Source organism: Syzygium oleosum, unplaced genomic scaffold (genome assembly GCF_021117445.2).
Source record: "Syzygium oleosum isolate NSW1041296 unplaced genomic scaffold, Sole_v2.1 Sole_v2.10, whole genome shotgun sequence".
NCBI classification, from domain to species: Eukaryota; Viridiplantae; Streptophyta; class Magnoliopsida; order Myrtales; family Myrtaceae; genus Syzygium; species Syzygium oleosum.
Genome location: NW_026607494.1, coordinates 12,378,016 through 12,391,098, shown reverse-complemented (window position 1 = coordinate 12,391,098; position 13,083 = coordinate 12,378,016). Strand labels below are relative to the sequence as shown.

At 46.0% G+C, this 13,083-nt stretch overlaps 1 long non-coding RNA gene and 1 pseudogene across 1 annotated transcript; both read left to right on the top strand.

Annotated features, from left to right (window-relative positions):
• Positions 1-13,083, top strand: part of LOC115679886 (protein ACCELERATED CELL DEATH 6-like) — a 94,161-nt pseudogene that overhangs the window by 10,992 nt on the left and 70,086 nt on the right.
• On the top strand, positions 1,395-12,958 carry LOC130139196 (uncharacterized). Its single transcript, XR_008817382.1, has 2 exons — positions 1,395-1,462; positions 12,828-12,958. It is a non-coding gene; the product is annotated as an uncharacterized LOC130139196 (long non-coding RNA).

The following is a 13,083-nucleotide window of genomic DNA, read 5'->3' as shown; positions in this document are numbered from 1 at the left end:
CGCTCTTGGGAGACACGATTGTCACATGGCGAATTTGCATATAATTGTGCTGTAAACAGTACGACTGGGTATAGTCCTTTCATGATCGTGTATGGACAACAGCCGAACACTGCTCTTGATCTTGCACCCATTCCTTTTGCTGAAAAGTCGAGTGGCAATGTTGAAGATATTGTTTCTCAGATGAGAGCAATTCATCAAGATGTGCGCCAAAGGTTAGAAAGCAAGACAGAGTCCTATAAAAAGGACGTCGATAAACAGAGGCGTGAAGTTATCTTCGAACCAGGAGATTTTGTTTGGGCTTACTTGCCACCAGAGCGTCATCCTGTTGGAAGCTATAACAAGCTTAGTGATCGAAAGCTTGGTCCTCTTGAAGTTCTTGAGCACATCAATCCCAATGCATATCGCTTAAGGCTTCCTTCTCATATGAAAACACATGATGTTTTCAACGTTCGGCATTTAACACCTTATGCTGGTGATTCCTCTGATGATGACATGAATTCGGGGACGAATTCTTTTAAAGAGGGGAGGATGATGCAGGCCAGATTGATAATGCCGCTCTCATCGAAGACGAGCTCACTCAACCAAGGAGATCAGCCCGCATCCGAGCTCGACAAGTCGCTCGACCAGTCTTGAAGATATCGAAGGGACGCAATTCGAAGACCAAGAATCTCATCCGCGAGTCCATGTCACAATAAAGTCCTTGTCTTTCCCTATACATTGGAAGCCTAAAAGATACTTTGGGATGATCAAGAAGACGTTGGGCATTTATCTAGTTTCTAGTTTCTAAGTTCTTTAATGTTTTATGCCTTCTAGGGTCTTTAATGCTCTTTAGTCTCTTCATTTGCTTGAGTATTTTCATTTGTTTTTCTTTGGCTATAAAAGACCATCTACTTTATGTATTCGACAGACGAATTTGATTAATGAAAATTTTGCATCAAGCAATTATCTTGAACCTTGAAGAGTTCATACCCTTGAAAACCTAGAAGAGTTTTCACTCCGTCCTTGAAGAGTCGGACGTTTTCAAATCTGCATCCTTGAAGAGTTGCAGTCATCGATCTAGAAGAATTGGTGCCCTATCCACTTCCTTGGAGGCCTGGAAGAGCAACCAACGAAGTTCTATCTTTTCCTCTGTTCTGTCCCTTTACATCCGTCCACTTCCACCCCGATTTCGTCCTTCCTATAGTGCTTATTTGAGAAGACTCAAAACAGAGAAATTGTTAATCCAGAAGTTTTTGTTCATTTGGCTTTGGAATCAGGTCATTCCGATCTGTATCGACGAAGTTACATCCATTTTCCCGAGCTTGCGCAGGACTATAATTACTGTTCGTCCTGTTCCACGTGTGCAAGTCACTCTCCCGATCCTAACATTCGAGTAGCCTACACCAGGCTGCATCACTATCAGAGCCAGAATTACACTCCTAGCAGGGATCCGTCAACTGTACTGGGTAAAAATGCTTATTAGGTTGTCGCGACCGAACTCCCGAGCCCTTTTTATCGAACAACATGCAAAAAAAGGGAGCTCGCCTGGTACGTGCTAAGTCTAGGTTCGGGACTTAACTCGGGCCCTCCCAAGCCCATACCATATCGCGACTTAGGGTTTAAGTATTTAACATGCAAGTGGTTTATACCAAGGAGTCGCCACTAATCGATTTGGGGTGGGCCGATTAGAAACCCAAATAGGGTGATGGGAGAATCACCATATTCCTACGAACCAGAGATTAACTGAATTCGGGGACTTGGTTACACTAGTTGGATAACTAATGCCCTTTCGGTACCATTTTACCCTGTTCATTTCTGAAAACATTTGTCAGGCAATTTGGATTGATTTTAGGACCTTTCTCCTAACATGTGAGGTGATCAAGCGAGTGCATAATCAGGAACGATCAGCAGTCAGGAACACAACAATTCATGCAGCCTAAGATTCTAACCTTAACTAAGTCAGATGACATTCAAAAAACACAACACTCATGCAATTGTATTAAAAACATGCATAACAATACAACGGTAATAAAAACTAACATGCAAAATACTACCGCGCAACCTCAGGCTTGTCTAATTTAAACAAGACAAAAAACATGCATAATAATATCACATTAGATTAAGACACTTAGAATATATCAAACAAAATTTTAAAATTTTTTTAAAATTTTTTTTTTTCGAAAAAAAAAAATATTAATAATAATAATAATAATACAGAAGAAAAGAAAAAGAAAAAAAAAGTAAATTTTTTTTTAAAAATTTTTAAAAATTTTTTTTTTAAAATTTTTTTTAAAAATAAAATAAAATAAAATAATAATATAATATTAACCGGGTCGAGCGGATCCGGGTCGGAACCGACCCAGGTCAACGGATCCGACCCGGGCGTTGACCCGGGTCGGATCTGTTGATTCGGGTCGAATCCGACCCGAACAAACAGATCCGCGGGGAGGGGGGCGCCGGCGAGGCCAAAATTGGCCGTCCGCCGGCCGACCCAGGCCAGTGCCGCCCCCTAGTCGCCCGACCAGGACCGCCTCTGGCCGTGCCACTCACCTGAACCGCCGTCGGACCACCGTTCGCCGGCCGGCGATGGAACAAAAACCGGCGTGGTTGAGGCATTTCGTCGAACGCTTTGGCGGGCGCGTGGAAAACGGGGGATTAGGCCTCCTCCGGCGATCCCGGTCGGCTCCCGGCGGCTTAGGTTCGCCCGGACGGTGAGCGAGGGACCGGGACCGACGTCGGTATGGGCCGGGATTCGCGCGAAACGGCCGGCGCGAGTCCCGGCCAAACCGAGCCAAAAATCAGGGGAAAACAGGGGAGCTTTGCGGCCGAGGGGGGCTCACCGGTCGACGGCGCGTCTGGGCGGCTTCCGGCTAGTCTGGCGGCGTCGACGACCGTTGCTGGTTCTTCTTTAGCTCCGGCTGGTTCTCGGCTCCCTCTCTCTCCCTCTATTCTCTCTTTTGTCTCTCTCAGTCGCTCTCTGTGTTTCGCCGACCAGGGGCTCTCTCTCTCTCTCTCTCACTGTGTCACCGCCGTCGGCTCGGCGGCGGGGATGGATGGCTGAGGCGCGGTGCGAGCACGGCAGTCGCCGGAAGATCTCTCGGTCTCTCTGTCTTGCTCAGTCTCTCTCTTTCTCTGTCTTTTTTTTAGAAACGGCCGACCGTCTCTCTCTCTCTCTTTCTGTCTTTCATAGCCAACGACGACGAATCTGGGCCCGGCCGCGTCGGCGTGACGATGGCCTGCACCGGCCTACGCCACGCCACGACTTTCGTGGCCATTGCAGGCCGGTGCAGAGCAGAGCAGGAGGGGTCGGTGCCGAGAGGGTGCAGAGAATCGAGAGGGAGGAGGGGATAAAGGAGAGGGGAAATGGGGAGGACGGGACTGGCCATTAATGCCAGTCCCGTCGGCGTGGCTTCATCCGGCTCTCCTCTCGCCGGACAAACGACGGCGAGAAGCGCGCGCCGCCGTGCGTCACGCTTCCGTCGCGAAAGCGTGGGAGAACAGGGCGAGGAGAGCGACCGGCGCAGGGGGAAGAGAAGGAAAGGAGCTGGGCGGCCGGGCCCGGCCGCGGGGGGAGAGAAAAAAAGAAAAGGAAGTGGGCTGGGCCCGCGCGAAAGGAAAAAAAGAAAAAGGAAAAGGGGCCGGGCCCGGGGGAAAAAAGGAAAAAACGAAATGGGCCGGGTCGGCCCAGCTCCGACCCGGCCCGACTCGATTTTTTTTTTTTTTTTTTTTTTTAAATTTTTGTTTAAAATTTAAGAAAATATGCTCTAATAGGCCCTATTAATGCACATATGCCTAATGTCTATATGCAATGCATTTAAATAGAAATATTTTTTGTTTTAGGAATTAAAGAAAATTAATTCCTAAATTTTGTGTAATTAATTTTGGGCAAATTAAAAATAGGTGTCAACAGCTGCCCCTCTTTGAAGGTGAGCTCGCAGAGATTGAGCTCGCAGAGGTTACGTTCAAAGATAAAATGGCACCTAAATTTGGCCCATGCATGTTCAATGAATGTTATTTTTGGCGAGACCAGAGTCCCATTTTTATGATGCGATATAAGATGATGCATGCTAAAGCAAATGAAAACATACCTGGGGCTACTTACCTTGCCGAAGGGTAGAGTAATTCCAGATAGTTGATATTGTGTGTCGAGGACCCGAACCTGTCTTCGGTCGCCTTGACGGGAAAAATGGTTTGTCTAGGACCCGAACCTTTCTTCGGTCGCCTTGACGGGGATTGTTTTTGTCTAGGACCCGAACCTTTCTTCGGTCGCCTTGACTGGATTTTGTTTGTCTAGGACCCGAACCTTTCTTCGGTCGCCTTGAATGGGGATTGCTTTGACAAAGTACCTGGGGGTCCTCGCCCGAGGATTTGATGGTTTGCCTGGTGGGTCCTCGCCAGCAGATCTTGAAAAGCTCAAACGATGAGCACCTGGGGGTTCTCGCCCGAGGATTTGATGTGAGCATAGGGGTCAATCCCATGCTCAGAGGGTGAACAACGGGGTCAATCCGATGTTCAATTGGTGAACAACGGGGTCAATCCGATGTTCAGTTGGTGAACAACGGGGTCAATCCGATGTTCAGAGGGTACCATAACAATCGTAGGTACATAGATTTTTGGAATCGGGCATGGGTAGAATGTACTTACCTGGGCACGTTCCTGCCTCTTAAGGGCGTGTCTCCTGTCAGACAAGTTTTTGTTTGTACACACATACGTATTCATCGGAGAAATAGACAACTCAGGCTATTCTTGAATATCGTATGAAATATCTTGACCAGCTAGTCAAGATGCTTTTTCTTTTGCAAAGAAACACCATGTTTACCTTCTGGGTAGTTTGAAAAGAAATCTGATGAAATACCTGGGATTTCTTACCCGGAGGTTTGATGTATCATCTGCTGAATACCCGACCTTTTTCAGGGTATCTCTTCTGCGATGATGCGATGATAATGAGGGCTTCTCCAGCGCCCGAATTTTCGTGTTCTATCACTGAGGATTAGAACTTTGAGCTGTAAAAGCATGCTGTGTCAATTCCGCTTGGGGAACAGAAGAAATTTTTTGTGACATCTTTGGAGACGCTCCAAAGGGCATATGTTCTTTGAGTCTTTGAAGATATTTTACCTGTCAAAGAGAGTTAGCGCAAACATGCATGCATTCATCAAGGATAGACAAGCTAGGCTATCCCAGAATGTGTATTTGAAAATTCATGCATGATGATTTTGCCATGTTTGCATCACCAAACATCCACTGAGGGTCAATCAAGACAATATTCACTCGGGAGGTGGACTTCTCAAGATGCTGAACGAGGGATTCTCAGTCAGAAAGGACTTTCCACTCGCTCTCGTTGAAAAGGGCTATTTGTCCCGTCCATTAATACGGGAACATCGAAAACACTCAATCTGACCGTTATCACATCCGCAAGGGTCTGAGTTTTCTCGCAAGCGGTACGACGCTGCCAATCTGAGAGGTCTTCTTCAGGGTCGTAATGTAAGCTTGGTCAATGGCTTAATGAAGGTGACTGTTCAAGTCAAGGCCATGAAAGAAAATATTCTGCAATCATCTCCGGGTTTACAAGTCAAGAACCCTGCAAAACGAGATAGAAATAGTCTTGCTCGCACTTCCTCGAGCGTTGTTTATAAACATTTGAAATTTCACGTTAATTCAAGTGCCCTAGTCAGAAGAGACTTCATGAGGGATGTAACGTGGGCTCAGTTCACAGGTTGAGAAACGAAAGGATCGTTAGGCTCAAAAATGTGTGTAAGGGTGAAAGTTGGTGATCATCTTGGCGTTGTCACCTGTCTTTTTCTTCACCGTCGGGACTCTTTTGGAAAACTCCCTGGGTAATCCCGTGTTTTAGCTTCTTTGACAACTTTTTCTTGAGGAGCTTCTGTGTCAAGCATTTTCCTAGATACCATTCTATCTCCGTTCCAATTGCTTTCTCAAGAATAGGCTCGTCTTCATCTATCATGTGACAGATCTTTGTCAAGACAGAGTTCCTAAAGTAGGAATTTGTATCGAAGAAGAACTCAAGTTTAACCCTTTGGGGTCGTCTTTTCATCGTTTTTCTTCTTCTCCTTTTTCTTTTTCTTTGTTTTTTTATTCATGGGCATTGGCCTTGCTTTTACCAGGCACACTGCTTTTTCATGCCCCAAGTTTTCAGCATTTTTTTACTGCTCTTTTGGTGTTGTCAGGACTAGCCTAAACAAGTTTGAGCAGACAATGTTATTAGGCTCTTGGAGTCTTCATCTTGATTCGGTACTTTGGACCCTGATGCTCAAGCTGTAGTGACTTTTGCCTTGCCCCGGTGTAGGGGATGATCACCAACTGGGTTGGTACGAAATGAAATCGCCGGCTCAATTGGGCTAGCAAGGGATATGAGTGTATGGGATAGAAGAAGAAACGCTCTTCGTCATCCTAGGGCACTTAAATTATTGTGAGAGTTCATCTGCAATAAAAACACTCAAGATTAATGCAAATGAGAGCAAGAAAATTTCTATTCATCTTTTCACCTTGTGTGAGCTGCTGCAGCTGATGATCATAGAAAATTTTAGATATTACAAACTCCTCATCCTTCTTGTCTTGCTCATCACTGTTATCAATAAGCTGTTGGCATTTTGGACAAGCTTTAGTTTGCTGCTTCTCTCTTGACAAAGCCCTCTTAGCCTCGACTGTCCGGCCGTCGATGGTGTGCTTGTCTTGAAAGACTCTGTAGTGTACCGCCGGACCCGTGAAGATGACGAGGCCGAAGCCACAGGGGCGGTGATCGAAAGGGAGGGACGCTCTTCTTGTTCCCTCTGAATTTGAACTCTCCCTGTGATGCTGATTTATCTCAAGCTGCCCCAATGTGGGGTGGTTCTTGACAGGGGTAATTTGAAAGGAACCTCCAAGTGTATGGGCTCAAATGGTCAAGCAAAGGATTAATGGTAGTGTATGGGGCAGAGAAATGAACTGCCTCTCGTCATTTTGGCTACCGTACCTTATGCGAGAAACCCCTTTACCTTGTAGAAGTGGAACATTTTCGCTCATCTTACATGGGTTTGGTACGTGAGAATGTGTATAGACTAAGGATTGCCTCTCATCATCCTGAGACACCTCGCTCAATACATCGGAGCAGTTCGACACCATTCGTCGAATTGTCCAGATTTTCACAGGGAATTGGTGAATTAAACAGGTAAAATTACCATGCGAAATTCTTTCCAAAAGATATGCAATGCACTTGGGGGGAAGGTTAAGCATTTATTTGTTTTAACATGTTTCCTCTCTTTTGATTCATTCAACTCTTAAAAAAGAGTTTTAAGGGAAAGAGATACTTACCTACGCTGCAGTAGCGACGAGGCAAACCTGCAAGGCAATAAGAAAGGCCGTGTTAATGAATGGCTCTTTGGGGGACAGGAATTGGGAACGATACAACATTACCCTTCGTGATTCCCTTCATTTGAGATCAAACTGACAACTCCTTGAGTTTTCTCAGATGTTGATAATTCTCTTCTGACAAAAACATGAGCTTATGTTAGAAATGAGATAATTGAGGGTAAATTGAGAACGATACAAATTACCCTTCTTCCATTTTGCCTTCAAAGCTAGCAGAGTCTTTTCTCCTCTTTACTTTGTTCAGCCTTCTCTGTCTCAGTCTGCTCCTCCATATTCTTGGTCATGAAGCTCGAATGAGATCCTCTATAATTAGGGGTGCTCCCGAATAGAGGGTTTTTTTGTCAGCGGATGCTGTGTCAATGCGATTCCAACATGTTGAGGAGTTTCTCGTGAATCATATGATTCCTGACATGCACAGGGTATGTGCAATTGCTTGCATGGGGATCTTCGCAGCAAAGCTAATTTCTGCTTTAAAGGTCTTTGACGAACATGGGCATGACTACCATCGAGACTTCTGTGGTTGTCAGGATCTGCCTTGACGCCATTTTGTCATATGCAAAGTCCTTTCCAGTTTGTCCTATGTAAAAGGAAGAGATATGTCATTTCTATGCTAAAGTGGATGAACTTTAGGAACGAAATACACCCTTTTTGATGGACTGGGAGATCGCATGCCCCCTAGTCTACTCTTCCAATTAAGCACTTCTTCGTCATGCTTCATTCGAGAGGTCCCGACATTGGTGCTCTATCCGGCTCGCTAGCACGTCAGAGTCATGTTCTCCAGTTCATTATTGGTAGTAGTGAGATTTGCCCCATGTTTCATTTGAAGATTGGATGATCTTCGCTCGGACTGCCCCTATCAGATGAGTTGGTCCGCTAGCATCATCAGGGTCTGATGTGCTCTTCAGTTTGTGTCATTTTCAAATGTCCCCTTTGTAATAACAAATCAAAAAGGAGTATGCTCTGAGACACGAAGTGAGCGAGTTAGAAAAATAAACAGGGCTATGAGTATGCATGCTTTTCCACCACCGTTCTTTTTCGGTCTTTTGAAAAATGATAAAACGTTTGTTTTATTTTCAATTGCTTCGAAACGAGGAAGCATGAGGAAGCCCGGGCCTCAGAACACTTTCCTTTTCGTGGCTGGATATCATCAACGGGCCGGTTTGGGATACTTCCTCAGGCCCTCAAAACATTATTTATTTACAATACACGGATTTACAACCTCAAAAGAGGGTGAATTCAAAAAGACATTTCTTCCAGCAGAAATGACTACAAAAAACAAAACACAAGGATAGCCCCTTTTCCAGGGATTCATGCAGAAGGATGAGAGGAGTTCTACTCAAGCGGGCTTGCGCCCATTCCCTTCACTGGTCTCGAATGAGAAAGTCTTGGTATCCAGCAGGTTTTGAATTCGGTGCTTAAGAGTATAGCACCCATCAGTTGAATGTCCCACCTCGCCCATGTGATAATCACATTTTTTAGACGGATTGTAGTTTGAAAAGCTTTCAGGGTTAGGTCGCTTTGGTTCAGTGGAGAGCAGCCCTTTCTTCCGGAGTATTGCCAGCATCTGAGACGGAGGTCCTGGGAGGGGAGTGAATTGTCTCCGGTTGTTTCGTTTTTGTGATGGAGGGATACTGGGTTTGTATTGTTCATGTTGCATGAACTTTGGGCATAGAGTGCTCAATTCCTTAGGATCAGGGGACTCGTGGACATTGTCAGCTATGACGTCTTTACCCTTTTGGTTGACACTGGAGGGCTCCATTTGAATTATCATCCCTGGTCTTGGATAGCAAAGCGGAGTCATGGTGAGTTGGTCTAAACGGACTGACAGATGTTCCACTTGTTTTGAGAGTTGTCGAAGAAAGGCGAAGACTTGCTTCATTTCGGTCTCCATGTCCGCCAAACGAGTTGTCATATCTTTTTCAGCCATTTTTACTTGGCGGGTTGGTATAATTCGTAATTACCTGTTAAAAAAATGGCAACGAATGAGTATAAAATCTCATAAATGATCAGTCCATGACTGAGTCTAGTATTGCATCTGTCTATCACGTATTTTCTTTATTTGCAAAAAAATAAGGGAAGCAAAAAAGGTTTTTATTTATATTAACATTACAGGCGGCGTCCCCGGGGTTCGAACCCCGGTCGCCTCGGACCGTTACTGCTCATCCCCGGATACCACTGGGCCGAAGGCCGCGGTGGTGTCATTAAGGGGCAAAAAATTTCATTTAAAGCATAAAAAATGGCCCGAGTTATATTAACATTTGTACAACCTAAAAACATTTTTACAGGAGATAACCAAAATCCCCGAACATAATTACTAGGAAATATAAACGACAGAGGCTTTTAACAAAAGGGCGCCCCTCCCGAATACTCATTTTATAAACGATGGGGAAATCACGGTCTCTCGGAGGCGCTTATTTTTATGGACAAGTTCCGCAATAAGCGTATCCCTGGTATATAGACTGCAATCAACGGGTGGCCTAACAGTAACAAATCAATTGAATAAGTAGGCCGTATATATAAAAAAAAATGAGAAGGGATAGAATATATACCTTTCCTTGAACCATGGCAATCGCAACAACATGCACATGAGGAGTGAGGTTCGATTTCTATCTAGACTGGCTCAGCAAAATGAAATTAAAAGGGTGCCTGACCGTCGCAGTCTCGCGTTGGTGTAAAGTCCTTTTAACCTCAGCCAAATCGAAAGGAATATCTTATAGTCACGCGAATAGCGGCTAAAGATACTTCTTTACGATTTTTTAGAAATAAATTTCGGGGAAAAGAAAGGCAACCTCTACATCGCGGGCTCGCGTTCGAGGTCGTATCTTTCTTAACACCATCCTAACATGCCCTATCGCGGCCCAGGTCCGGCAGCGTGGTTGTGTGTGCAACGGTGTAGTGCTAAATCATTAAAGCATGCACAACAAATTATAAATAATCAATTCGAACCTGCAAGACAAATAACACCTTAATGTCAGGATCATACCTGGAGTCCCTGCTGCCAAACAAAAATTATTTTGAACTGGATAAAATTTTTTGGCTTAAGTCCACTTTGAAAAATGCAAGTCCCCAGTGGAGTCGCCAGTCTGTCGCGACCGAACTCCCGAGCCCTTTTTATCGAACAACATGCAAAAAAAGGGAGCTCGCCTGGTACGTGCTAAGTCTAGGTTCGGGACTTAACTCGGGCCCTCCCAAGCCCATACCATATCGCGACTTAGGGTTTAAGTATTTAACATGCAAGTGGTTTATACCAAGGAGTCGCCACTAATCGATTTGGGGTGGGCCGATTAGAAACCCAAATAGGGTGATGGGAGAATCACCATATTCCTACGAACCAGAGATTAACTGAATTCGGGGACTTGGTTACACTAGTTGGATAACTAATGCCCTTTCGGTACCATTTTACCCTGTTCATTTCTGAAAACATTTGTCAGGCAATTTGGATTGATTTTAGGACCTTTCTCCTAACATGTGAGGTGATCAAGCGAGTGCATAATCAGGAACGATCAGCAGTCAGGAACACAACAATTCATGCAGCCTAAGATTCTAACCTTAACTAAGTCAGATGACATTAAAAAACACAACACTCATGCAATTGTATTAAAAACATGCATAACAATACAACGGTAATAAAAACTAACATGCAAAATACTACCGCGCAACCTCAGGCTTGTCTAATTTAAACAAGACAAAAAACATGCATAATAATATCACATTAGATTAAGACACTTAGAATATATCAAACAAATTTTTACAATTTTTTTAAATTTTTTTTTTTCGAAAAAAAAAAATTAATAATAATAATAATAATAATACAGAAGAAAAGAAAAAGAAAAAAAAAGTAATTTTTTTTTAAAAAATTTTTTTTTAAAATAAAATAAAATAAAATAATAATATAATATTAACCGGGTCGGGCGGATCCGGGTCGGAACCGACCCGGGTCAACGGATCCGACCCGGGCGTTGACCCGGGTCGGATCTGTTGATTCGGGTCGAATCTGACCTGAACAAACAGATCCGCGGGGAGGGGGGCGCCGGCGAGGCCAAAATTGGCCGTCCGCCGGCCGACCCAGGCCAGCGCCGCCCCCAAGTCGCCCGACCAGGACCGCCTCTGGCCGTGCCACTCACCTGAACCACCGTCGGACCACCGTTCGCCGGCCGGCGATGGAACAAAAACCGGCGTGGTTGAGGCATTTCGTCGAACGCCTGGCGGGCGCGTGGAAAAACGGGGGATTCCGACCTCCTCCGGCGATCCGGTCGGCTCCAGCGGCTTGGGTTCGCTTCAGACGGTGAGCAGGGACCGGGACCGACGTCGGTATGGGCCGGGATTCGCGCGAAACGGCCGGCGCGAGTCTCGGCCAAACCGAGCCAAAAATCAGGGGAAAACAGGGGAGCTTTGCGGCCGAGGGGGGCTCACCGGTCGACGGCGCATCTGGGCGGCTTCCGGCTAGTCTGGCGGCGTCGACGACCGTTGCTGGTTCTTCTTTAGCTCCGGCTGGTTCTCGGCTCCCTCTCTCTCCCTTTATTCTCTCTTTTGTCTCTCTCAGTCTCTCTCTGTGTTTCGCCGACCAGGGGCTCTCTCTCTCTCTCTCACTGTGTCACCGCCGTCGGCTCGGCGGCGGGGATGGATGGCTGAGGCGCGGTGCGAGCACGGCAGTCGCCGGAAGATCTCTCGGTCTCTCTGTCTTGCTCAGTCTCTCTCTTTCTCTGTCTTTTTTTTAGAAACGGCCGACCGTCTCTCTCTCTCTCTTTCTGTCTTTCATAGCCAACGACGACGAATCTGGGCCCGGCCGCGTCGGCGTGACGATGGCCTGCACCGGCCTACGCCACGCCACGACTTTCGTGGCCATTGCAGGCCGGTGCAGAGCAGAGCAGGAGGGGTCGGTGCCGAGAGGGTGCAGAGAATCGAGAGGGAGGAGGGATAAGGGAGAGGGAAATGGGGAGGACGGGAGCGGCCATTAATGCCGGTCCGGTCGGCGTGCTCATCAGGCTCTCCTGCGGCCGGACAGGCGACGGCGAGAAGCGGCGCCGCCGTGCGTCACGCTTCCGTCGCGACGCGGGGAGAACGGGGGCGAGGAGAGCGACCGGCGCGGGGGAAGAGAAGGAAAGGAAGGCTGGGCCGGGCCGGGCCCCGGCCGCGGGGAGAAGGAGAAAAAAAGAAAAGGAAGTGGGCTGGGCCCGCGCGAAAGGAAAAAAAGAAAAAGGAAAAGGGGCCGGGCCCGGGGGAAAAAAGGAAAAAAAGAAATGGGCCGGGTCGGCCCAGCTCCGACCCGGCCCGACTCGATTTTTTTTTTTTTTTTTTTTTTTTAATTTTTGTTTAAAATTTAAGAAAATATGCTCTAATAGGCCCTATTAATGCACATATGCCTAATGTCTATATCCAATGCATTTAAATAGAAATATTTTTTGTTTTAGGAATTAAAGAAAATTAATTCCTAAATTTTGTGTAATTAATTTTGGGCAAATTAAAAATAGGTGTCAACATAGGTGTAGAAAATTGCCTAGAGAGGAACTTGGATCGCCGGTCATGGGATTTTGATGTATAGCTAAAACGGATGGACCTGCCGGATGCTTTATTTGCTGCTCTTAAACTTCCAATTACATTTACTTTGTCTGGATCGGTGCATGAGTCTGATATCGGTGCCTACTCGATGCAAGGGAGATTACCGTACCGTGTAATCAACCAGGTAGCATCAAGAGACTAGGAGATGGCTGTCGTCAGGAAGTGTCTTGATTGCACTTT